General features: G+C 39.5%; 1 protein-coding gene across 6 annotated transcripts in view; it reads right to left on the bottom strand.

Moving 5' to 3' along the window:
* Positions 1 to 24,210, bottom strand: part of zdhhc7 (zDHHC palmitoyltransferase 7) — a 75,205-nt gene extending 50,995 nt beyond the window's left edge. For 3 of the 6 annotated variants that reach the window (XM_072595923.1, XM_072595922.1, XM_072595925.1), the window contains exons 1-2: positions 24,047 to 24,210; positions 4,293 to 4,366 (exon numbers count right to left, since the gene is read on the bottom strand). The gene's annotated coding sequence lies outside the window, so the exon portion shown is untranslated. The remainder of the gene's footprint in view (positions 1 to 4,292; positions 4,367 to 24,046) is intronic. The other 3 variants (XM_072595921.1, XM_072595924.1, XM_072595920.1) reach the window with 1 other exon arrangement.
* Between the last annotated feature and the right edge of the window lie 2,006 nt (positions 24,211 to 26,216).

Here is a 26,216-nt window from a genome sequence, read left to right as displayed (position 1 = left end):
TTGTTTCATATGCCCTGTGTGAATACACTGGAGTCTCTTTGAAAATGAATATTAGAAGTTTGACAAAAACAAAAATGCTTTTTCTATTCTTACTATCAAAATGATTAACCCTACACTTCCCAAGAAGTGAGGCTTTTGAAATGAACAGCAACTATGAGGCTAAAATGATTTTTGGACATTAAGCATTCAAAGAGCCTAAAGCAAAACAACTTTACTGGAGATGTGTTGTCGTTCCAGTAAACAACACCATAAACACATTTCTGAAAGATATCCTGCTGGATGGTTAGTGCTTAGCACCTACTTTGATCCTGCAAGTCTGTTCTGGACAGACACTCAGGTGATGATATTTCTAAAACTGAAATCAACACTTTCCATCAAGTTGAGGTATCCCTAGTTCCCAACCTGACAGTTCTGTAAAAGACTTCAGCTCCTTCTGGGACAGAATGAATGAATGTTGGCTGGGCTTATATGCTTGTGACAATGATCTCCATTTCTTAATTAGATTTCAAAATGTGTCATTGTTGTGATGTCCAAAATTGCAGTTCTTTTTAATATGTATGAGCGTCACTGTCATTGTAGACTAATATTTCAACTGCTTAAATCTCTATTGTTGGAGAAGTCTTCTGATTTACCAGTAGGAATTATCTTCCCCCCCATCAGTGTAAAATAAAAGGCTGTTTGCCATTTGATAATGGCTGTGCTAAGTGATGGTTTCATGTAATACATGACACCTTGTAATAAGTAAAAGCCTATGAAAAAAAACTCAAGTTTTTGAAACATGAATGCTAAGACATCTCATGAAAAGCTCACACCTCCTGGGATTCCCAAAATGGCAAACCAAAACAGCGGTGGCTGCTACAGAGCTCACCCCATTTTCCCCAGCTCCTGCCTGCTTTCTGACAGTCATGGCAATTTTTGAACCTTGAAATGGGGTCACAGCAGGACAAAGTTCACAAAGCACTGCCAAATGACAAATTAAGTGGCACTTGAAATTGCAGGAGCAAAAACAACTCTAAAATATGACATCCAGAAAAGCATTTTCCCTTCACAACTTACAGTCCCATTTTGCTTCTTTGAAAAATCACAAGCAAACTTGGACAGATTACTCTCATTCTCTTCATCTATCATCTACACACAATATACTGCGAATAGCTGAGATTCCAATGCTGATTCTTACAGCACTTGCTAATTACAGCTTGACAATTTGGAAATGTCGCTTTATCGCTTTATCACAAAACCCTGATTTGCATCCAGCCATGCTATTATTTATTACCCCAATCTCTAAGTCTTACCTTATGCATTAACTTTTTACCCAGCACCATTTCTAACTGGTAAGATTGGCAGCTGAGTAATAAATGACATTCAACAAGAAGTTGGAGGCAACGCAAACAAAGCAAATGAATATATCACAAATAGTAGGATACAGAGATATGTGGTGGAATAGATATATTTGGGGTGCCTATACAAACACCCACGAAGGACAGTTAAGGTTGTTAAGTCATACAGGATATTTATCTTTATTAACGAAAGAACAGGAACACCGTTAGAACTGTACAAAACAGATTGAGCAAAAGCTAAGGAACTGCCACAGCTAGCAAAAAACAGTTACAGGATAGTTAAAGTTGCTACATTATAAAAATAATTTGACTACAATACATTGGGTACAGAGGAGTTTACAAAAATGTTACCAAGAATACAAATTTTTATCTATAGAAGATTAGGTAGGTTGAGGCTATTATCTTTTGGAACAGAGTAGAGATTTAATAGAAGTGTACAGAATTATATAGAGACTTGATGGATTGGACATCATAACACCAGTTCCTTTAGCAGGAAAGTAAACCACCGAAGATTATAACGGGAGCTGAAAGAATTTGTAAAAAGATTAAAAGGGAATTGAAAAGAATTGCTTTCAGTCACTTAGAGGATGGTGAGGAACTGGAACTCACTTCCTGAAAGGGTAGTAAAGATAGACAATGCTGTTGGTTTGAAACAAAAACTCACTTCTTTGCAAAAGAAACTGGGAAACACTCAAAATGCCATTTTCTATGGTCACAAAAACTGTAAAGTTGGTGAAGGTAATACAGTTTTGTTCTAACTGGCAGGGACACAATGGGCTAAAAGGATGTCCCTGTGTTTCATTTTTAACCTTCTGGGATATGAGCATTCCTCAGACCTCTCGTGCATCCCTGATTTTAATTACTGCACCGTTGATAGCCATTCTTCCAGCTGCTACGATCTTAAAACACTGGAATTCTCTTCTTAGATTGCTCTTTCCTCCTTGAAGGTGTTCTTTAAGACCGACCTCCTTGATCAAGTTTTGGATTATAAGCCTAATATCTCCCAAGCGGTTCGTTGTCAAATTTTGATTATGTACTTGTGATTTACTGTGGGATTTTTTACAATGTTGAAAGAGCTACATAAATGCAAGGTGTTGTTGTTGGTTTTAAATGATGTCATGAATTGAGTGTTGCTCACGGCTGTTCCCATTCATGATGTCACTAAAAGGCCACAGATTTCCTGTCCAAGTTATTGTCAGGCTATCTTTAGGTTTAAAGCATAGGCAAAATAACAGGTTCATGGCACACTAGTAAGTGCACAAATGTGACCTTTTAATAATATCTTGCATTCTTCAGAACTCAAACTACTGGTGATGAAGTAAATGACATCCTAGTTGCCCAAAATTTAACAATTTATCTTTTGCTACAGAATATTTTACAGTAAGTAGGTACTCTCCCATGAAACATACTTAAATCAGTGGACAGGTTTCACATGAAGTACTGCTTTCAGCTTTGAGCACAGAATCTCAGGAATTAAGTACTTTGTAAGAAGCATATCAGCATTCAAAGGGTTACAGAGGTTCAACTTGACTTGTATTCCCTCAAGTGTAGAATGTTAAGAAGTGATTTAGTGAAGTATTTTAAATGACACAGTGACTTCACAGAATAGATACAGAGAAACAATTTTCTCTAGTAGAGAAATGCTGAACTAAAGGGTATATTCTCGAAACTAGAACTAGACCATGTAGAAATGAAATCAGGATGCATCTTTCGTAGAAATGGTATTATAATCTGGAACTCACTTTTCCATAAAGCTGTGGGATACAAAGTCAAATTAAATTTTAAATCAAGAGACGAATAGATTTTTGTTTGGTAAGGGTATCAAAGCCTCAAGCAACAATAAAAAAAATGAATGAAGTACAGATCAGCCAAATTCTAATTGAATGAAAGAAACACTCAAAGATTGAATGGTTTATTCCTGTTCCTACATGACCAATAAATAATTTACAAATTAAATTCAACAGGACCTGCAGTCTTATTTTGTCATTTTCATATCTTATGTTGTTCCAGGCATTATGTCCCTCTTTAACTTGTAGCAACTGCAGTAATGTTTTTCAAGTTAGAATAGGTTAAGAACCAGAATACAAAGGAAATGAATTGAAAATTGAGATCACATTATTATGGTCAAAAGGCTCAATATAAGAAAGAACTCATAACACTGTCACTTGTCATTATACAATCCAATGTGCCTGTGGCTAAATGTTTTTCCCAACAAGGATATGGGCGATACCAGCTACAAAACAATCAGAATTCAGCTGTGCCTTTGTCAATGGAGGGCTGTCAAAAATCACCACTTTGAAACAAAGTTAGAAGATAGTCAGATCAATGATGAGTCACTCGTGTGTTTTTCCATTAGCCCCTAAATACCGCTAAGTCCCTTACTTAAATCAGATTAACTACCTTACAAGTTTATTCAAAAATGCTCTTTTTAGAATGTTTAAAGCCAGTACCTTTGTTTGGTGGAAATTTAACATCCTATAGAGCTACAAACAAAATATAGCACTGCATTGCACTGTAATTACATAACAATTAACCTGATCAATTACATATTTTAATCACTAGAACAGCATCTTTAGAGACAGTTATTCAAAAATCACAAACATTGCTAATATTGCACACCCAAATGCATGTCTTGGTTACCATGAGAAACACCGTCAATAGTTAATGCTCGGAGTAACATGTAAATTTTGGAGGTCAAGAAAAAAGAAATGGCAAATCAAGCTGTAAGGGAAAAAGAAAGACTGTTGTCTAGAGATATGTATAGTAGAAACTTACTGGCTCAAAAGCTGTACAATGTGATAACCAATGCGATAACATTCAAGGTTTCAACATTTAAATTCTGGTCTTCTTGATCAAATTAACATACGGCAACAATGTACGATGAAGTTTAACTTTGCATTATCAAATAGTCACTTGAAGGAATCAATGTGGAAACGACAGTAATAGAACACTCACCTTTAGATATTCCGGGCAGTTTTGTTTCCCAAGTTGTCTGAACAATCTTCATTATAATAGTACACTCCAGATTTCTGTTAATCAGTCACAGATGAATGTTTCATATAAATATCCACACAAGGAGGCAGTAATCCTTCATGATACAACTCTAATGGTACCTACATAATATCAGTGTGGTACACAAAGAATGAACAATTTGTATTCTTATCCAATGGGAGGATAGCATACAAGTCCTTATTATACAAAAACTTTGTGACATCAGGTCCACTCACTGGTATAGTATTGTGATTTAATTATTATTTGTATCAGTCACTGTATTATAAATAATTACATAGTCTACAAAGGAACTTAGACATCTCTCTCATTGACAGAACATGAGGACTGCAGGTACTGGAGATCAGAGTTGAAGTGTGTGGCAACACATCTCTCTCATTGAGCCAAACAGCACGGAAACAGACCCTTCAGCCTAAGTTGTCCATGCTGACCATGCTCCCTAAACTAAACTATTCCCATTTGCCTGCATTTGACCTATATCCCTTTAAAACTTTTCTATCTGTGTGTCTGTGCAAATGTCTTTTAAATGCTGTAATTGTAATCGCCTCTATCACTTGCTCGAGCAGCTTGTTCCATATATGCATCACTCTCTGTGTGAAAAAGTTGCCCCTCAGATCCCTTTTAAATCTTTCCTCTCTCACCTTAAACTATGCCACCCAGTTTAGGACACCCTACCTTGGGGAAAAGAACTTGGCTATTCAGCTTATCTATGACCCTGATGATTTCATAAACTTCTAGGGTCACCCCTCAGCCCTTTATGCTCCCGGGGAAAAATGTCCCAGCCTCTCCTTATTGTTCAAATCCTCCAGAGTTGGTAACATCCTTGTAAAACATTTTTGTATCCTTTCCAGTTTAATATCAGTCTTCCTACACCTGGGTGATCAGAATTGTATTTAGTATTCAAAATGTAGCCTTACCAATGTATTGTACAGCCTTAACATGACATCCCTACTCTTGCACTCAACGGTCTGACCAATGAAGCAGAGTGCCAAACTTCTTCACCACCCAATCCACCCATGATGGCACTTTCTTGGAGCTATGTACCTGCACCCCTAGATCCCTTTTTGACAACACTTCCCAGGGCCCTACCATTAACTGGTTTGTCTCATCAATATGCAACACCTCAAATGTATCTAATCCATCTGCCATTCCTTAGCCAACTAGCCCAGTTGATCAAGATCCTGTTGTACTCTTGGATAACCTTCACTGTCTATTAGACTGAGTTAGCTTGAGTGGCACCACTTTGTATGTGAGACAAGGCAAGGAACTGCTACTGTGTGTACACACTAATACTGATTGCTTTGCAAAATAAAAACTGAAAGAAGTGCAGATGCTGGAAATCAGAAACAAAAACTGAAATTGCAGGAAAGGCTCAGCAGGTCGGGCAGCATCTGTGGACAGAAATCAGAGTTAGCGTTTCAGGTTCAGTGACTCTTCCTCCAAAAGGATTGCTTTGCACTTGCGTCCCAGGGAATTTACCATAAAGTTTCTTTTCTCCTTTCTGGTGACACTGGAGCAGTATTGATGATGTTTTGCTTTGTTTTGTTTGATTGAAAGGTGTTTCTTCCCTACAACAGTGGTCCCCAAATAGAGTTAATTGTGTTGATGCTTGTTTGATGATCTGGACTAACTCTGTGTCGCTATTTTTTGGTCTATTAAAATATAAATGCACTTAGTGTGAATGAGCTGATGCAGTTGCAACTCCTAGGTGTGGTCTCACACATGACTAAGAATGCTTAATTGTTTGAGGGAACAGAATCCAAAGTCTTCAACCAGTGATGTGTAAAAGAAAAATCTTAGTGAATTATTGTAATTATTATCACAAGTGAGGCTGGCGAGAAAGTGACTGTGAAAAAGCTGATAGCCATTGCTGCAAGTTACTCATGGAACATAGTGCAAGTGGGGAAATTATGCCAAACTAATTACATGACAAGTATTTTTTAATAATTCATTCATGGGATGTGGGTGTCGTTGGCTGGGCCAACATTTATTACTCAGTCATAAATGGCTTTTGATCCGAGTGATTTCCTGGGGCCATTTGATTTTGATTTTATTGTCACGTGTATTTTACAGCAAGAATTCAATAAAATAGTGAAAAGCTTTCATTTGTCGCCATGAAATGGTGCCATTTTGAATAATTTAAAAATAAGGAAAAAAGAACCTATAGCTTGAAGAGAGTCCATTAATCCTGAGCCAGCTCATCACCATCAATGACACCTGCGCCACCATCCCACTGCAACCACTTTGCCGCTGTCTACACTAGACTCAACAAACTCTGACGTCGCTGATCCACAGGCATCATCTTTGCCGCTGGGCTGATACTCCACCGCCGCCTCTTGCACCAAACCAATCAGTATCAGAGTCACGTCTCTCACTGCTGAGCCCTCCTCATCGATGTTGCCAGGATGCTCTTCTGCTACTGCTTCACCGCCACCAGCACCAGATCCCATCAACAATGAAGTCTCCGATCCTCAGGCCCCATCTGCTGTTGGGCCTACCTCACTGATGTCACCTCTGTCAATGCCGCAGCCACAAATTCCAGGTCCTGTGCTTGCTCCAGAAAGGGGCTCACCCTCCTCCACAATGGGTCCAGCTCAAGGTCCATGTGCTGGGGTCTCACTGCTGCCCATACAGTCCAAGCTCAGGACGAGTTAGGCAAATAAAAAAAGTGGGTAACAAAATAAAAAGCAAAATGTTTGGAGCACATGAGTTCTGACACAGGAGGCCTACTCCACTGCTATCTTGGACTGGAAGGTAGTTTCAGAGGGTAGTTAAGAATCAACAACACTGCTGTGGGTCTGACCAAGTAAGAATGTCAAATTTCCTTTCCTAAAGGACATTAATGAACTAGAAGGGTATTTATGAGAATTCTGGATTAGTGGTGCTGGAACAGCACAGCAGTTCAGGCAGCATCCGAGGAGCAGTAAAATCGACGTTTCAGGCAAAAGCCCTTCATCAGGAATACAGGCAGAGAGCCTGAAGGGTGGAGAGATAAGTGAGAGGAGGGTGGGGGTGGAGAGAAAGTAGCATAGAGTACAATAGGTGAGTGGGGGAGGGGATGAAGGTGATAGGCCGTGGGGAAGGTAGAATGGATAGGTGGAAAAGAAGATAGGCAGGTAGGACAAGTCATGGGGACAGTGCTGAGCTGGAAGTGTGGAACTGGGAAGAGGTGGGGGAAGAGGAAATGAGGAAACTGTTGAAGTCCACATTGATGCCCTGGGGTTGAAATGTTCTGAAGCAGAAGATGAGGCGTTCTTCCTCCAGGCGTCTGGTGGTGAGGGAGCAGCGGTGAAGGAGGCCCAGGACCTCCACGTCCTCGGCAGAGTGGAAGGGGGAGTTGAAATCTTCTGGACCACAGGACGGTGTGGTTGATTGGTGCGGGTGTCCCGGAGATGTTCCCTAAAGCGCTCTGCTAGGAGACGTCCAGTCTCCCCAATGTAGAGGAGACCGCATCGGGAGCAACGGATACAATAAATGATATTGGTGGATGTGCAGGTAAAACTTTGATGGATGTGGAAGGCTCCTTTAGGGCCTTGGATGGAGGTGAGGGAGGAGTTGTGGGCGCAGGTTTTGCAATTCCTGCGGTGGCAAGGTAAGGTGCCAGGAGGGAGGGTGGGTTGTGGGGGGGGGGGGGGAGGTGTGGACCAGACCAGGTAGTCACAGAGGGAGCGGTCTTTGCAGAAGGCAGAAAGGGATGTGGAGGGAAATATATTCCTGGTGGTGGGATCTGTTTGGAGGTGGCGCAAATGTCGGCGGATGATTTGGTTTATGCAAAGGTTGGTCGGGTGGAAGGTGAGCACCAGGGGTGTTCTGCCCTTGTTACGGTTGGAGGGGTGGGGTCTCAGGGCAGAGGTGCGGGATGTAGACAAGATGCGTTGGAGATAACCTTTAACCACGTGGGAAGGGAAATTGCGGTCTCTAAAGAAGGAAGCTATCTGGTGTGTTCTGTGGTGGAAGTGGTCCTCCTGGGAGCAGATACAGCGGAGGCATTGGAAATACGGGATGGCATTTTTGCAGGAGGTAGGGTGGGAAGAGGTGTAATCTAGGTCGCTGTGGGAGTCAGTGGGTTTGTAAAAAATGTCGGTGTCAAGTCGGTCGTCATTAAAGGAGATGACGAGGTCCAGGAAGGGGAGGGAGGTGTCAGACCCCACCCCCACCCTCCTCTCACTTATCTCTCCACCCTTCAGGCTCTCTGCCTGTATTCCTGATGAAGGGCTTTTGCCCGAAACGTCGATTTTACTGCTCCTCGGATGCTACCTGAACTGCTGTGCTCTTCCAGCACCGTTAATCTCGAATCTGGTTTCCAGCATCTGCAGTCATTGTTTTCACCTATTTATGAGAATTGACTGTGGTTGCTACTTGGCTATCTTTTATTTCTTGATTTTATTTCCATGTGCCATGGAAGAAGATGGAAAAATTACCTCCAGCTTTGAGAACACACACCAAATGCAATCATTATGATTACTAGCCAGAATTCAGTTTACTGTGAAAATGACACTTGTGCTTTTTTGATGTGCTTTTAACATTGTGTAGTGTACTTGTGTGATACTCAATTCATTTGTTCATATTGTTCCCACTACTACTGCCATCAGTGGCTCCTGCGTTTAGTTTCTCCCAGCATAATGTACATTTTTAAATAATCCCTCCAGATACAACTGAAATCTAAAGGCCAAAATTTGTAATTGTCATGTTGAGTGTTATCACTGTTCAAGTATTCAAAATTATGCAGTAATAGAAGAATAGTTTAATAGAGCAATTCAATATCAAGTCATGAATAGTTCATAAACACCACTTACATGGAACTATGTAGAAAATAGAGAAATAAGCATTCAATCTAACCACTATATTTGTGTTTACGTCCCACACCACCAGTTATCCTAATTTCATTGACATTCATTCCATGATATCTCTTCATTTCTTGTCTTCTACTATCTAAACAAGTCTTCAATGCTGGTATGGTCCCTATACTACTTCAAAGAGTAATTTCAGTAATGTACCTCACAAGCATGTATACCATACCTTACTCTGCTCACTATAATAACTCACTTACATAGAATGTTGAACACAGTCTATTTACTATGTTCCATCCCATTACTTTAAACGTTTTGATCAAATCATCTCATTTGTTTCCAATACAAACAGTCCCATTTTTCCTCAAACCGGGCTGCATCTTCATGAAAACAAAAGCAATGCATTTTAAATTCTAGAAATCTTAAATAACAACAAACACTGGAAATATCAGCAGGTCTAGCAGCACTTAAGGATGGAGAAATACAGCTATTGTTTCAGTCAAAGATTTGCATTGAACAGCATCTTACTGCCTTTGCATAGTAAGGAAGCCAAGATTTCATGAAGTCCATCAACCACAATCTTGCTAAGGTTTCCTCTCAACTTTTATATTTTATACCTCTGGATCTTTGTAATGGCCACAGTTACTTGAGGTTCTGCTTTTAATGTCCTCCTAACCAGAACCCTCAATTCCTCTGTTCTATGAACCTCATCAATAATATAATTATTACTATTCAAAGCATTACCTGTCATCCCTCATTTACAAGGTAAAAACAATGACTGCAGATGCTGGAAACCAGATTCTGGATTAGTGGTGCTGGAAGAGCACAGCAGTTCAGGCAGCATCCAAGGAGCATCGAAATCGACGTTTCGGGCAAAAGCCCTTCCTCAGATCCTTGGATGCTGCCTGAACTGCTGTGCTCTTCCAGCACCACTAATCCAGAATCCCTCATTTACAGACATCAATTCCAACTGTCTCTTTTCCACCCTTGCCCATCTCATCAATATTCTCTTACCACCTTTCCTTCCCAAAATAACATACTGCCACAAAGTTGAGCTATACTTACTGCAAACCTGTCCAAGTTTGCTGTCATTAGTGTGTAAAACGGAAAGGAGCCTCTGGAGTCCACACACATATGTGGTGAAATGAAGAAATCCAGTCAGCAGCAAGTACTGTCCTTTTCTGCTAACTGCCAAGTTTAGACTATTGCACCTCTTATTGTCTGCAAAGTACGGCACCATCTCCTCTCGCCCCATGTAAAAATCACTATGTGGAACAGAAACAGTTGATGAACCAACCTGTGCAGAACACAATAATCCACTTTCTGCCACATCAAAAATCTGCTTTAACACCCATTCCACCTTACCTGCACTCTCTCCTTATCAAATGCTTTCTGAAAACCCATGTACAGTATATCCTCTGCACTTTCCCAGTTGCCCAGTCTGTCATCTCCTCAAAGAAAAGTAAGTGTGATCTTCCTCTGAAAGTCATGCTTGCTGTTGCCATTTTTTTTAAAATGCACCTAGCTATTTAGGCTTTTCATGTTCTGTACGTTTAAGGTCATATATCAGGAGAACAAAACAATACAACCACAGGCATTTGTTCCAGAAAGAATACAAAACTTCACATGAACTCCATCATGCTGATTTGTTTAAACAAAGCAATGGATATCCAGCGATGATTTCACAGCTCAAATGTAGTCTCAATGTGCAGATAGTAGATATTAACTGCAGCTGCAATTGATGATTTTTGATGTCAGTGGGACTCAAACAACATTACTCTCTTGTATTCACTCCCACGTACCAACTAACCACTTTGTTGACTTACAGCTTGATCTTATTTCCTAGGCAGCGTGTGATAGATATAATCGGCATTTTTCTCATTTTTATAACTGATATAAAAGCTGAGTAGGTAGCCTAAATTAAATAATGATTTTCCAATTGACAACCAACTTAAAAGTAAAACTTTTTTTTAAACAAGGTTTCTATCATACCAGAACATGTCCTGAAAAGCATGTTGCAGAATTTCATTTTTGCTTTTTCAAGGATTTCAGTGCTAAAGGAACAGAAATAAATAGGTTCACTGTAGCATTCTTGTCTCGGAGTCAGATGGTCATGGGTTAACCACATCATCTCTGGTGACAGTCCAAGAAGAGCACGAAGAAAAATACCTGGCTATGTTTGTTGCTCATGGATCTTAGTGTGCACAGATTATGAACAGTATCTACAATTAAAAAGTACTCATCTGACTGCAGGCAAATTGGGTCATTCTATGGCAAAAACTCAACTGCCAGCCTCCAACTTGGATGCAAAGGCTGCTGACTGCTGTGGTTTTTCTCTATTTGGAAAATTATTGGACACACCGTGGGCTTGAGTTTAATTCAGCTGGTCAAGTCGGCACCTGATGACAGAGGGCTGATAAAAGGCTCTCAGTATTGAAGGAACAGCAAGATGCCTTTGCAACTAGGTGAGGAGTAGGTGCCCCAAGATAGAGATGCCCTCTTTCCAATTTTATTTTCAAACTTAAAAGATTTGTCCATAGCAACTAAGCTAGTAACTACTCCTTAGCGTGGCCTGCAGCTGCAGAAGATAAGGAATGTCTCTAAACAAACATGGAACACTGGACATGTAGTCTGCAGCTGCAGCACTGCCATGATGTGGAGGATCCAGTGTTAGACAAAGTTAAAAATCCCACCAGGTTATAGTCCAATAGGTTTATTGTAAGCATTGGCTTTCAGAGCTCCAGACAGGTTCACTGAGCTCCCAAGTTTCTGGGCACATGGAGTCCTACAGGAAATTTCCTAACAAGGCCCAACAAAAGGCTTATTATACCATTAATTAGGCAAATCAAAGCAGATAGTCTTGGCCCCCAGCCTCCTCCCTCCTCAGGAAATATGGCCCAAAGTGGTTTAGAACCTGATGGCTGGTAAGTCAACTAGCAGCACAAAATTCCATTCCTGTCCATTTCTGTATCTGCTCTAATCAAGGCCTTAAAAAAAAAGCATCAATTCTATTTCATTTTAGAATGTTAGCAGCCAATGTACAAAAACTGACACACTGTCAGGTGTCATCAAGTCATGGATAGTGTCCCGAAAACTAAACAGTAACAGTTGAAAATGTTCTATCCTATTCAATACAGGTTCGGTGGCCTTAATCGGTTCTCAGGACAAGTAGAAATTACAGTGCAATTTATTTTTCAAAGAATATTCAAAATCCTTGTGCTGTCAAACTGTAGAGAATCCTGGAGATAGCGTGGTCTTACTTTTGGATTTCTGTGCAGCTCAAGAAATTAATATTTCATTTGTTCTCTAGCTTGGAAGCCAGCTATAACTATATTCTCTGTAACATAGAACTTTATAGTAAAATGATGTACTAATTTTTTCCCGTCATTTAACAATAAAAACACAGACAAAATGAAATGGGTTTCAGACAAAACTATAAAAGTTGCTGTTTTACAACAAAAGCCAATTAGAAACTGCAGTCGAAGTTGTGAATTTGAGAAGTGAACTGTCCTCAAGTTTCCACTTAAACTCCTATCCCAGTCATCATACATGTAACCCACTATTTTCAAGAAAATTATTGATATATTTGTGAGTGGTAACTTTATAGTAAAGTTTGCGTAATATGGATGGAAATGCATTTACAAGAGAAAGACAAGTATTTTTTTACAATAATACCACTTTAAAATGACTGAAAATGATTTTTAAAAATTTATAAAACTATTTGGGTTGACTTCTATCAGCGATTTTTAAGCTAATACAAAAGATTACAGAAATGTGATATGCACTTCAAATATCTTAATAATTTCTGTATGATTGGTGGTAGTGTCCTTATGTCTCAACCAGAAGGTCGAGATTCAATCTCCACCTGCCTGAGAGGTGTGTCATTACAGGTTTGAGCAGGTTGATTAAAATAATTTTTACAAAGGAATCGTGTAGCTGAAACTCTAACCCAAATTACAAACCATCAACAGAACCCAAAGCTACGTCAATGTCCAATGTACAATCCTGCCTGTTCTTTGACATTTGGTGATGCCAGGACAATTTGTTAAAAACAAATTTAGAGTTCCACTAAGTGAAGAATACATTTAATGTATCAGCTATATAGACAGGTAACTCTTGAGATCATCAACACACTGGCAGATGAAGCAGCAGCAACAGCTGATTAGTTAACTGTAAAATACTATCAATGAAAATCAACGTAAACATTTTGAAAGAAAAGTTGGAAAGCAATGTGTCAAAAGAACTCTGTTCTGAACGCTGTAAATGTAACAGCGTAAGTTTTAATTAGTCATAGTCAGGTGAAGAGAGGGTGGATAAAAAGTGCAGTATTTGATTTCCCCTCCTATTGCTGATTCGATATTTTCCTTGATTTTATTGTACTATCAGGTTTCAAAATCAGTGAAATAATAGTTGTGATTTAGTTTCTTAAATCTGCAAAGCAGCTATCACAGCCAAATAGTTAGCATTTCAAAGAAACCAAGAACGAAAGGGAAAGCATCTGAATTTAAGTCAATAAGTTTACGAATAATACAAAGATTGGTGGAGTTGCAGATAGTGAGGAAGATTGTCAGAGGGTACAGCAAGATATAGAAGAGTTGGATGTATGGGCAGAAAAAAATGGCAGATGGAGTTAATTTGGACAAATGTGAGGTAATGCATTTTGGAAGGTCAAGTACAAGTGGAAATTACACAGTGAATAGCAGGACTTTGAGGAGTGTTCATATGGCTCAGAGGGAAGAGTACGATCATTGAGCTAATATTGACACCGAGCCATTACATGCTAAACACGTTATGTCACCCTATATTCACATCAGTCTTCACAGAAAGAAGTTCACATAAGACCACAAGACACCTTGGAAATCTTCATAAATACATTTTTAGTCGCTAAAAGCTACAAAATTCTGAAGGTACTAAGGTCCTTTAGTTTTAAACTCATCATGCTTTTAAGGCAACTGCAAATCCTGATTGAAACAACACTATAGATTCACATTACAGTAGATCATGATAGCCCTTGAGAATGTCAATCAAAAGGTATGATTTGGAGATGCCGATGTTGGACTGGGGTGTACAAAGTTAAAAATCACACAACAACAGGTTATAGTCCAACAGGTTTAATTGGAAGCACACTAGCTTTCGGAGCGATGCTCTTTCATCAGGTGAAAATTGGTAAGACATTCTCAAGGGCTATCATGGTCTACTGTAATGTGAATCTATAGTGTTGTTTCAATCAGGATTTGCAGTTTCCTTAAAAGCACATATTCCATGAAATAAATGTTAGTTTCGCATTTCAATGTCTGTAGCTAGTCACTTGACTTGAAATGCATCACAAGTTACTTTCATACAATTCAGTCACAGTCTTTACTGTCACAATTGAATAGAAACAGATTTGCAAAATTCTGGTTGGCCAGTAGCAATTCCGCAATGAATAACAAAAACAATTCACAAAGTATATGCTTTAAAAACAGGATCTGGTATTTATAATTTCAGTTTCTTGTTAAACTAAAGAATCCAGTTCACAACAATAAAGAAAACTAATCTCTCCTTGAAGTGCAGAAAACCAGCTGGTCATTATATTAAATATACGCCACAAGAATGATCAAATCCATTCATTCTTATTTCCCATATCCTTTCATCTTCAACTACCACCAATCCTTAGCTGCAAAGTTCTAAAGCAACTTAACTACCCCTCTCAGGGCCACATCAAAGTTACAACAGGAACATGATTTTAAAACTGTCTGTTACTGATGGGTACAGCAAAATGAAGCAACATTCAAAATATTATACCATCATTTTAATTTAGAGAAAACATGGCTCTCAATTTTCACTGCTTTCAGAGTATTATTGGGTCGCACCCATTCATGCTGGGTATCCACCCTGTTATTCAAAAAGATTTGCTGGGTCTGGGGATAGTTGGTAAAACAGGACATGGGAGTAGGGTGGTGGAAATTGGGCAAAGGAAGGCAGACAAGGAAGAAAATAGAATGGGAAGAGAGAAGCAGAAAAGGAAATAGAGTAAGACAAAGCCTCTGGCCAGTTGCTCTTTTGCAAGCGATACAAGACAAGGGGACCAGGAAGGGGACCAGGAAGTAACAGCTTATGAAATCCAGAAGAAGCTCAATCAATGGCTCTGGAAATGTACTGTGTGTACCTTGTATTGAAAGCAGGCATTTGAGGCAGGATTTTCCATTTCTGACAAGGGGAGTGGAATCATGAAATTTTCTAATTTGGCAGATCCATTTCAGAAGGAAAAAAACACCCATTCAAATTCAATTTTCACTCAGGGATAAGGAGGGCAGTGGGAACAAGCATGGGATGCAACTAAAGCAATTTAAAGACAGTCACAAAAATTGCACTCACTCCTCACACCACAATGTATGACCCCCACCCAACCTCAAATGAATACTAAGTTGAGAGTCAAGACTCCCATAAGAGGTTTCATTTATTGATATAGCAGGAATAAAGGTAAGTGTTGGCTGATTAACAGTTTATGATAATTTGATAAGCTGTTTACTCTGATGTTTTGTCAATGATTCAATGCATGTTTGAACAAAGTAATTAAATGTTAAGTGCTTAAAGCTGCTGATATTGAAACTTTTACAGTCTAGTTGATTGACACTTGTTGTAATATGAGTGGCCTGCAATGAAGCCAGGTCAGAAGAGCAGACTTGCTGAAAGCATCCTTAAATTGTGGGGGCTGGGTGAAAATGCTGGAATCCAGTCTTGTCTGCCATTTTTTAAATCCATCTTTGGCTTTCATTCTGACATGAGTCGAAGAGCGTGGTGCTGGAAAGTCTCAGCCAGTCAGGCAGCATCCGAGGAGGAGAGTCGACATTTTGAGCATGAAGGTCTCCAACCTCGGCTCTACTGCTTCGCGGATTCTGCCTGATCGGCTGTGCTTTTCCAGCACCACACTCTTCGACTCTGATCTCCAGCATCTGCAGTCCTCACTTTCTTCTTCTTTTCATTCTGACATGGTCAAAGATATGAAAATCTGGATCTTGGTATGTGAGGTGGATGGAAGCAGGTTCCAAAGTGGGAAAAGCCAGTCTCCATACAGCAGTCTGATGTTGTAATGTTTTGTAGTGATCAGCTACTGAGAGCCTTGCTGGAAGTAGGCATTCTTTTCCAGATACATTCCTCTTTAGTGAGTTTTGCGAAGATTTGCAGCGCAGGTTGAGGTTCTGGCTATAGGTTTGCTCACTGAGCTCGAAGGTTCATTTTCAGATATTTCGTCACCACACTAGGTAACTTCTTCAGTGAGCCTCCGGATGAAACACTGGTGGTGTAGCCGGCTTTCTATTTATATGTTTGGGTTCCCTTGGGTTGGTGATGTCATTTAGAGTCATAGTGATGTACAGCATGGAAATAGACCCTTCGATCCAACCTGTCCATGCCAACCAGATATCCCAACCCAATCTAGTCGCACCTGCCAGCACCTGGCCCATATCCCTCCAAACCCTTCCTATTCATATACCCATCCAAATGTCTCTCAAATGTTACAATTGTACCAGCCTCCACCACATCCTCTGGCAGCTCATTCCATACACTTACCACCCTCTGCGTGAGAAAGTTGCCCCTTAGGTCTCTTTTATATCTTTCCCCTCTCACCCTAAACCTATGCCCTCTAGTTCTGGACTCCCCGACCCCAGGGAAAGAACTTTGCCTATTTATCCTATCCATTCCCTTCATAATTTTGTAAACCTCTATAAGGTCACCCCTCAGCCTCCGACGCTCCAGGGAAAACAGCCCCAGCCTGTTCAGTTTCTCCCTGTAGCTCAGATCCTCCAACCCTGGCAACATCTTTGTAAATCTTTTCTGAACCCTTTCAAGTTTCACAACATCTTTCTGATAGGAAGGAGACCAGAATTGCACCGATGGTGTTGTCATTTCCTATGGCGATGTAATTTCCTGTTCTTTTTCTCAGGGGTGGTAAATGGAATCCAAGTCGATGTGTTTGTTGATAGAGTTCCGGTTGGAATGCCATGCTTCTAGGAATTCTCATGTGTGTCTCTGTTTGGCTTGTCCTAGATTTCCTAGGCATTCCAACTGGAACAGGAAATGACATCATAGGAAATGGCACCACCGGAAATGACATCACCAACCCAAGGAAACCTAAACATATAAATAGGAAGCGGGCTACACCACCAGTGCTTCATCCAGAGGATCACTGAAGATGTTACCTCGTATGGTGATGAAACATCTGAAAATGAACATTCGAGCTCAGCGAACAAACCTACATCCACCTTCCTCTTTGTCAAATATTTACTCTATTGCTTCAATTTTGTGTTCATTCTCCAATGCTGGAAATATGAAATGGAGTCAGGTGCATAACAGAATTTCCACTTCAATTTATGTTTACTGGGGATATGCAGCACTCCTATTTGGAAGATGGCTGTGAAAGTGTTCAAAAAATCTGTAAAGTACAGCCATTCACCCATCTCCTTTGGGAAGCATGCATCCTAATCTCACATTCTTATTAATATATCAATTAACACAATGACATATTGCACAATTTGTTTGAAAAGGAAAAATAATGACTGATTTTTGGTCACTTGCACAAATCTGTTACATTTATTGGCTTCACTTTTAATCCAATCTACAATGTTCAAAGATCAAAGCATAATGCAGTCGCTACTTCCAGTTATGAAAATGATGCACACTATACACTATATTCATAGCATCAAAATGAACTTAGAACAGACTTAATCACAATATGATAAATAGCCCATATGGATCACATTCACAGAACCACTTCGTATCTTACCAAATATTAAATTCACAAGCTACTTTTTTTTAAGACTTACACATACATTTTATAGCAAATTAATCTTTCATTTCAATCATATTCAGCTACCCCTCGTAAGTAACTATGGTACAATCATTAGCTTTCTTGTACAAATGTCATCACATCTCAAGGAGATGGAGACTACTGACAGGTGAAGTTCACAGAGGTTGACTGAACACAATATAAAAACTGCCTGCAGCTGAAACTGTAAATTCTATCATAACAGATCAGCAGATGTGATTCCTTAATAGATTTTCTTTTAAGCAGCAGCACATACAGAACATAAATGAATGAGCTGTACCAAGTGAATAATTCAAATCATAGGTGGGCATACATATCACAACTAAAAATTATTCTGTGCAGACTAATAATCCTTCAAATGACTTGTGCTTGTACATTAGGAATGATTACATTTACTACAATTTATTGTTATTGTGCTAACTCCTAACTCCAATTGCTCTCAGTGTGGATTCACTGAGAGACTGGAGAGAGAGAGAGATAAGAATGACATTGCGCACAGGACAAGTCGGTAGTATTGAGTGTACAAAAATAAGAAAACTTTGTTAATTCTTGAGGCAATGTTCTTTAAGGGCATACTTGAAAAATGCAATCTCCAAAAATAAATACTTAACTCGTTCTTATTCAAGGCTGTTAAAGTAACCTTGTCTGCAGCAAACATTTGTAATCTTAGTTTAAGGTTGACAATAAGTCATAAATCTTAGTTTCTCTAATGTTGTTTGAAAAAAAAACATCCATAACCTTAGGTCGACCATGTCCAAAGATTCAACAGTGACTTTTTTAGCACATGTTTTCTTTTGGCAAGTGTCTTCAACATACCACCAAAAGGAAAACAAATAAAAATGTGCAGCATAAATAGAATTCAGTAACTCAGGCTCTCTGGATCTGCTTTATTGCATTTACCACAACCAGAACCCAGCAGGAACATGTTAAACTCGACTGACAGCCACCCTTCCCAATCATTTTTGCTGCAGGCAAGGCGATGTTCTTGCACAACAAATGTGGAAAAGAAAGCTGCAACATATCCATCTTTGTCTCTCCAGATACACAAGGCAAATATTACCAAGCAATTAGAAAGAATTTCAAGAAAAATCTTAGATTTTCAAATAAGATAATATCTGTAAAAGTATAATTCTGAACATTGCAATTCTATCCAACATCAGCACAACATTCTTTTCAATACCACACATTGTATAACATTCACACTGGAATATATATCCTCTAGCCCCACATTCCTGAAAGATGTCAGTGCTCTTCAAATTCTGGGATCCTGTGCATTTCCAATTATAGGCACACCATCATTTGGAGCTGTGCTCTCAATTGCTGAGACAGCAAATTTTGGAATTCTCTCCCCACACCTCTCCACCTCCTTAATCTGCCTTCTTCAATTAAGACTTTAATTCCGACATCTTTGACCATGTTTTTGGTTACCTTTCTTTTGATATGGCTTAATGTCATGTTTTGTTTATTTCCTTAGTCTAAACAACAACTTGAATTAAAATAATGAATATAGTGCTTCAGAGCATTATAAAACAATCACCAAATGATGATAGGGTGAGCTGGTAGAGTTTTCTTATTTCTATGGTGTTTCCAAATAACCAGGATAAAGCCAGTAAAGTTTATCAAATGGTATTTTGTTTCAATAAACATAAAAATGAGATATATTAAAAGACTTAGCTATAGTGCACACTCATTGCAAAACTCCTATTGACATCCTGTCAAGTTCAACAACCCACTTCACAGTATCTCCCAATTTGCCACAAGTAACAGAGCATAGATCTGTGCGGCAAGTCTCCATCACATTGCTTTGTGACAATGCAAGTTAATAAAGGACGAGGAAACTATTTACAATGAAAAATATTTCATCGAACCAGCTATACTATGCTTTAAATATTTCACTGATCATATATAATCAAAAGAGTATTTATAAACAGAAATTTTATTTCTACTACAGTCAAGGTTTAGTGGACAGCAAAGAAGGTTACCTCGAAGTACGATGGGATCTTGACCAGATGGGCCAATGGGCCAAGGAGTGGCGATGAAGTTTAATTTAGATAAATGTGAGGTGCTGCATTTTGGCATGACAAATCAGGGCAGGTAATATACACTTAATAGGAAGGCCCTGCTTAACAAAAAAAGACCTTGCAGTGCAGTTTCATAGTTCCTTGAAAGTGGAATAGGATAGTGAAGATGACATTTGGGTATGCGTGTCCTTATTGTTCAGAGCATTGTATAAAGGAATTGGAAGGTCATGTTGAGGTTGTACAGGACATTGGTTAGGCCACCTTTGGAATGCTACACTCAATTCTGGTTTCCCTGCTTTAGGAAGGGTGTTGTGAAATTTTAAGGAGTTAAGAAAAGGTTTACAAGGATGTTGCCAGGAGTGGAGGTGTTAAGCTGTAGGGAGAGGTTTTATAGGTTGGGGCTATTTCCCCTGGAATGTCAGAGGTTGAGGGGTGACCTTATAGACGTGTATAAAATCATGAGAGGCATGGATAGGTTGAACAGACAAGGTCTTTTGCTTGGGGTGGGGGAATCCAAAACTGAAGAGACACATTTAAGGTGAGAGGGGAAAGATTTAAAAGCAACCAAAGAGGCAACTTTTTCACACAGTGGTGGTGCGTGTATGGAATGAGCTACCAAAGGAAGTGGAGGAGGCTGGTACAATTGCAACATTTAAAAGGCATCTGGATGGGTTGGAAGGGTTAGGAGGGACATGGGCTAAGTGCTGGCAAATGGGACTAGATAGATTTAGAATATTTGGTCGGCATGGACAAGTTAGGCCAAAGGGTCTGTTTCCATTCTCTACAGCTCTTAGCTACAGCAAACCCAGATTTCTCAGAGGAAGACTTCATTTTGTTTTCATCAATAAAATCATGTAAATCTCTATTCATATTAATTTAATTTTACAATCTATTGCGCACGCTGCTTCAAGATAGAATTACAGATGGTTAGAGAAATGGGTAATATTTTCCAACAATGCTATAATGTATTTTCCGAATCTCATGCTCTTGCTTGTTCCTCATTCTCATTAATATGAACCGGTCATACAATTATTCAATAGTTATCCACTTAAAGGATTTCATCAATGCTCTATAACACAGAATTCCACATTTCAACTGATCCTCGTGCACAGCCATTCACCTGCATTGTTCTTTCGACTGCAGTTTTTTCAGCAATAGCAATACTGGCATAAGTGGTGCAAAAGATCCCAAAGAATGTTAAGTGCAAATTTGTGCTCAATGCATTCAGGTTTGCACTAGTTTTAAAAACATTGCCCTGGAAACACGCACTGCTCACAAAATTGCCAACAGGCTCTATGTGAATTAATCATTATCGAACATTTCACTAATTGCACTCATTTGCAGGTCTTGGAGAAAGCACCCAAAATTAAATTGGAGCTTTTGCATGCAAGAACACTGTAGGTACAGCTTAGAAGATTTTGAGTGTTTCTCTTCAATTTACAAAGGAATTTATTACTTTACCTTAATCTGACTAGGAAATAATTTTTGCATAAATTTTAAAAGACATTCTAATTTAAAATTACGTTACACGTAGATGGGTTTTCACTTACTAATAAAAAATAAGGATTTAAAATCAAACCATTATGTGTTAATCAAAAATCATTCTTAAATATATTAGGGAATATATTTTCATACATTTTTTAAAATCTGACATTTCAAAATACTTCGCAATTGCACTGGTTCATTAGACAAATTGCAAAGGAGTGAAGAGGAACCATCTGGGCAGAGACTTGATGATCAAAATTGATTAAGGCCAACTGCAAGATCCTGGAAATTATGGACCATTTACCAAATCTTGGGAATCTCCTCTCGATGAAATTCATCATTTCCTTCAACCTACCAGCTCCGAATATAAGAACCAAGATCATAGAGATCCCCACATTTCTAACTTTCCCAGCGATTTGGACACAAATACTAAGCATCTCAGAAGGACTAGACAAACACCACTAGCGGTGTCCTAACAAGATCCTCCAAATCTGGGAGAATGAAATGTGACACAATAACACGGTCCTATCCCACGCTAATCTGCTCAGCATTCAGGTGCTGGAGAATCCCCCCCGAGGACAGAACAATGCTTTAGGGATGTCCTTAAAGCATCCCTGAAGATGTCAAACATCCCCAGTGACTCATGGAAAGTCTGAGCTTGTATCTAACCAAAGTACAGAAGGCATATTCAGGCAAGCACCAACACAGAGAGACTTTGCTAAGAATGTGCAGAAGCAAAATCAATGCAGATTCTGAGGGCGCACACAAACCTTCAAACAGCCCACTTACTCAAACTTTTCAAAGACCATCTCCCTGCATACAGCAAGAACACAGTCTGCACATTGTGCACTGAATTTATTAGCCATCTTTGAACTTATCAAACCAGTGTAGAAATGGAGAAAGTGAGGACTGTAGGTGCTGGAGATCAGAGTCGAAGAGTGTGGTGCTGGAAAACACAGCTAGTCAGGCAGCATCCGAGGAGCAGAAGAGTCGATATTTCGGGGATAAGCCCTTCAATAAGGAATCCTTTCCAGCACCACACTCTTCGACAGTGTAGAAATAGATCACTCTCAATCCCAAAACTGGTTCAGTGAGACAGTTGAAATATCGGACACAATCAAAACCAAAAAAGCCTATAGCATTTCATGCATGCATGCATGCATTGGTTCTTTGAAAGATCCATCCAGTTATTCACACTGACCTGAGCCCTTCCCATAACTCTGCAGATGGTTCCTGAAAAGGACTTCAAACCACTCTGTTTGCAAATGATCAAACAAGATGAATGACTGGGTTCCATAACGCTTGTAGGATATTTTTAGGTCCAAAAATAGTACTAACCGGGCAAATTCAATAAAAATGCTGTCAAGTTAAATCAGGTTAGAAATTAGATGTTCAATAACCTGAAGGTCTTGGTCATGTACAGTATGAAGATGATGTGTGCAATAAATTAATTTCAATATAGTGAGGTTACAGATATGTGAATAATGTTGTCTTTAAATGTTGAAAGACAAACATTCAGTGCATCACTGCAGAAAACAGGACTCAAAGACAACAAGCCAATAGGATTGGAAACTGTCAGAAGTTATTTTTTGTGTGTAGGAACAATGTATAGCAAATGTCATGGTTCAGTCACCTTTAGGTTATTTGCTTGTGTTAATTTTTAAGCCTTTGCATTTAGTCTTCATGATCTTCTACCATATTCATGATATACAACATTCTTCTAAAATGTCATCCATGATGTGCAGATTGCTGGCCAATAAGGTACATCGATCATTGTTAAATGCTCACTGCTAAATTACTCTCTTTTTGCCAGATAAAGGTTGGCATGGCCCACAACTGATAGTTCAATAATACTGATTCTTAGTGTAAATCATGAAGTTACAGCACTGTCCATTGTTATTGCATACTGTTGGTTTACAAGAGCAAATTACAACGATTTATGCAAGAATATAATTAGGCAGATAATATTAAATTTAGATTCACTTGAATAATGCTGTGGTAAAATCTGTTTGCTTCCCTTCATAAAATTTATACAGCTTGCAAAAAGTGATAAACAATGGAATTATACACTTGCGTGCACACTGAGCACATTATAACCTCAATTGTTTGCCAAGGATTCGTTTCAAAATGACGATTTCCCCCTGACCCAGCTGCTCTCTCCTCACTGTAGACACCTGAAAATATTGCAATTTGCTGCTGAATTTCAAGATGCAGTGAGCTCCCCCTCACCGAGACGTTCACATTTTTGACTTCACATCGGATCCAGTGTTCAACATGAAGCAGCACAAGCGGTTTATAAAAAGGGGGAAATGCCAGTAAAGTGGATTACTCCAGGATCAGGAATATAACCTTGGGAAGCTTCTTTTAAGAGGAGAACCATAATCATTATAAGAAAGATCGATATAGAAAAGACCTAATTCAGCACCACTGCAGGTTTGAAGGTTATCAGTGAGGGTTTAAAGAATGGGGAATGATTTAAGTTTAATTTTTATTTGACAGGATAGTGGCCTATGCCCGACTCAAGTCAGGCCGGACAGGGGGAGATGCAGAGAACGACAATTAAAAACATGCTTTATAAGCACCACAAGATCTTCTTACCTGTCTCTAACATTAAGAATGGAGAGGAAGGGGTCAGGAGAGGAGACGGCACGGAAATTAAGTTAAAAGAAATGCAGCGCCCTTCGGCGAGAGTTTCCCATTTTCCGAGCGAGCAAACTCCGGATCTTGCTCCTGCTCCTTGGCACCGCGACCGAGCTCGAGCCTGAACCCGAGCACGAGCCGCACTTCCGCGAGCGCTTCGGGAACCTTCGGAGACACTCGGGGGCGACGGGGGGGGGGGCAGGGATCGGAGAGATTCGGGTAGACTCGGGCGGCGATCGGAGCGATTCGGAGAGACTCGGGCGGGCGGAGATCGGCGTTTGGCCGCATTTGGTTGTGACAGTTCGGGGAGTGGGAGGAAATTTTGCAACAAGCGTGATTTGCTGGGTTTCAGAAAATGTGAAGGTGTAAGTTAAAGAAAGGTGCAGAAAATCTAAAATTTCCAGCATCAACAATGTTTTGCTTTAACAAGAACTCGGCTGTTGTGGAAAGAGAGAAAATGAAATCAGTGGATTGGAGATAAGGGAGGTGACACTGACATTGCACACACTGATACAGGCTGTGCCTTGAGTTCATTAAAGCAACAGGAAACAAAGATCATGCAAGGAATTATACGTCAGGTTGAATTGCAAGAAATGTTTGCTGCTGCTACAAATCGATGAGATTACAAAGACAACTGCTGGTGCATGTAACAATACTATGATTTTAAGAGGTGTATTTTGTCTTGGATATTTTAATGAAGAATGAGATAGAGGTGCCTATCCATTTGGTCCAAGCCAATAAAGTAAACAGCTTTTGAGGCCTTGATTTTGTTTTTAATGTTGGAGCAATAGGAGCAGGATGAAGGAGTGGGGTCAAGTTCCCACAGAACCAGAAATTTTAGTTTAACTTTCAGTGGTTGTTGGGGTCTTGAAGCTGGGATGTGGAAGCTGTTATTTCTCTCTGTGTGTTCCAGCTAAAAGCTTGGGTTCTTTTCCTGCTGCTAGAATTGCATGGAGACAATCTATTTTACTGAATTTGCCTTTGCCAAGGTTGTATTTATGGGATGTTGCAACTACGCAGAGCAGAGGAAAATCACCTATACAGTGTACTCAAAAAGAACGGATACCCAATGAACACAGTCTGCCCATTTCTCAGCAACAAACCAAAACAAGCAGACAAAACACGTCCAGAAACCCTAGCCACTCTCCCCTATTTCAAAGACATCTCAGAAATGACTGCCAGACTGTTGGCATCAGGGTAGCCCACAAACCCACCAACACACAAAAGCAACAGCTAATGAACTTGTGATTTGGAGATGCAGGTGTTGGACTGGGATGTACAAAGTTAAAAATCACACAACACCAGGTTATAGTCCAACAGGTTTATTTGTAAGCACTAGCTTTTCAGGCGGGAGGCACTGCTCCTTCATGATGAACCACCTGATGAAGGAGCAGCACTCTGAAAGCTAGTGCTTCCAAATAAACCTGTTGGTCTATAACCTGGTGCTGTGTGATTTGTAAGCAAAGGAACTTGAAAGACTCTATCCAGACACAAGCAAAACTAATGTAATTTACAAAATACCTTGCAAGAACTGTAACAAACAATACATTGGGCAAACAGGCAGAAAACTAGCCACCAGGATATATTACAACTAGAACTCTATCAACAAACACATTGACTTGGACCCCAGTTACCACCCCTGAGAAAAATAACAGGAAATGACATCACCATAGGGAATGATGTCACCACAAAAAATGGCATCATCAACCCAAGGAAACCCAAATATATAAATAGAAAGCGGGCTACACCACCAGTGCTTCATCTGGAGGCTAACTGAAGATGTTACCCAGTATGATGATGAAATGTCAGCAAGCAAACCTACATCCATTGGTTCAAATTATTATAGTCTCAAAAATTACTCTTCCACCTTCACAGAAATTTGATTTAACGTGCAGAGAATCCATGAAAAGTGAAATTGGAAAAGAAAGAGTGTGGATACATATTCGCTACACTGGAAGTTAAGGGAGTGTTTTGTACTAACATTGCTTCTCAAGCTAACCTTTATAAATTAATTATTAAAAGAAACTGAAGTAAACCTGGCCAGATTCTTGGATGCTTAAGAAGTCAATTTGGACATTATTTTTTGAGATTGTTGGTTTGTTCACTGAACTGGTGGTTTTGGTCTCAG

The sequence above is a fragment of the Chiloscyllium punctatum genome, chromosome 26 (assembly GCF_047496795.1).
Source record: "Chiloscyllium punctatum isolate Juve2018m chromosome 26, sChiPun1.3, whole genome shotgun sequence".
Taxonomy (NCBI): domain Eukaryota; kingdom Metazoa; phylum Chordata; class Chondrichthyes; order Orectolobiformes; family Hemiscylliidae; genus Chiloscyllium; species Chiloscyllium punctatum.
This window is presented reverse-complemented; position numbering and strand designations above follow the sequence as displayed.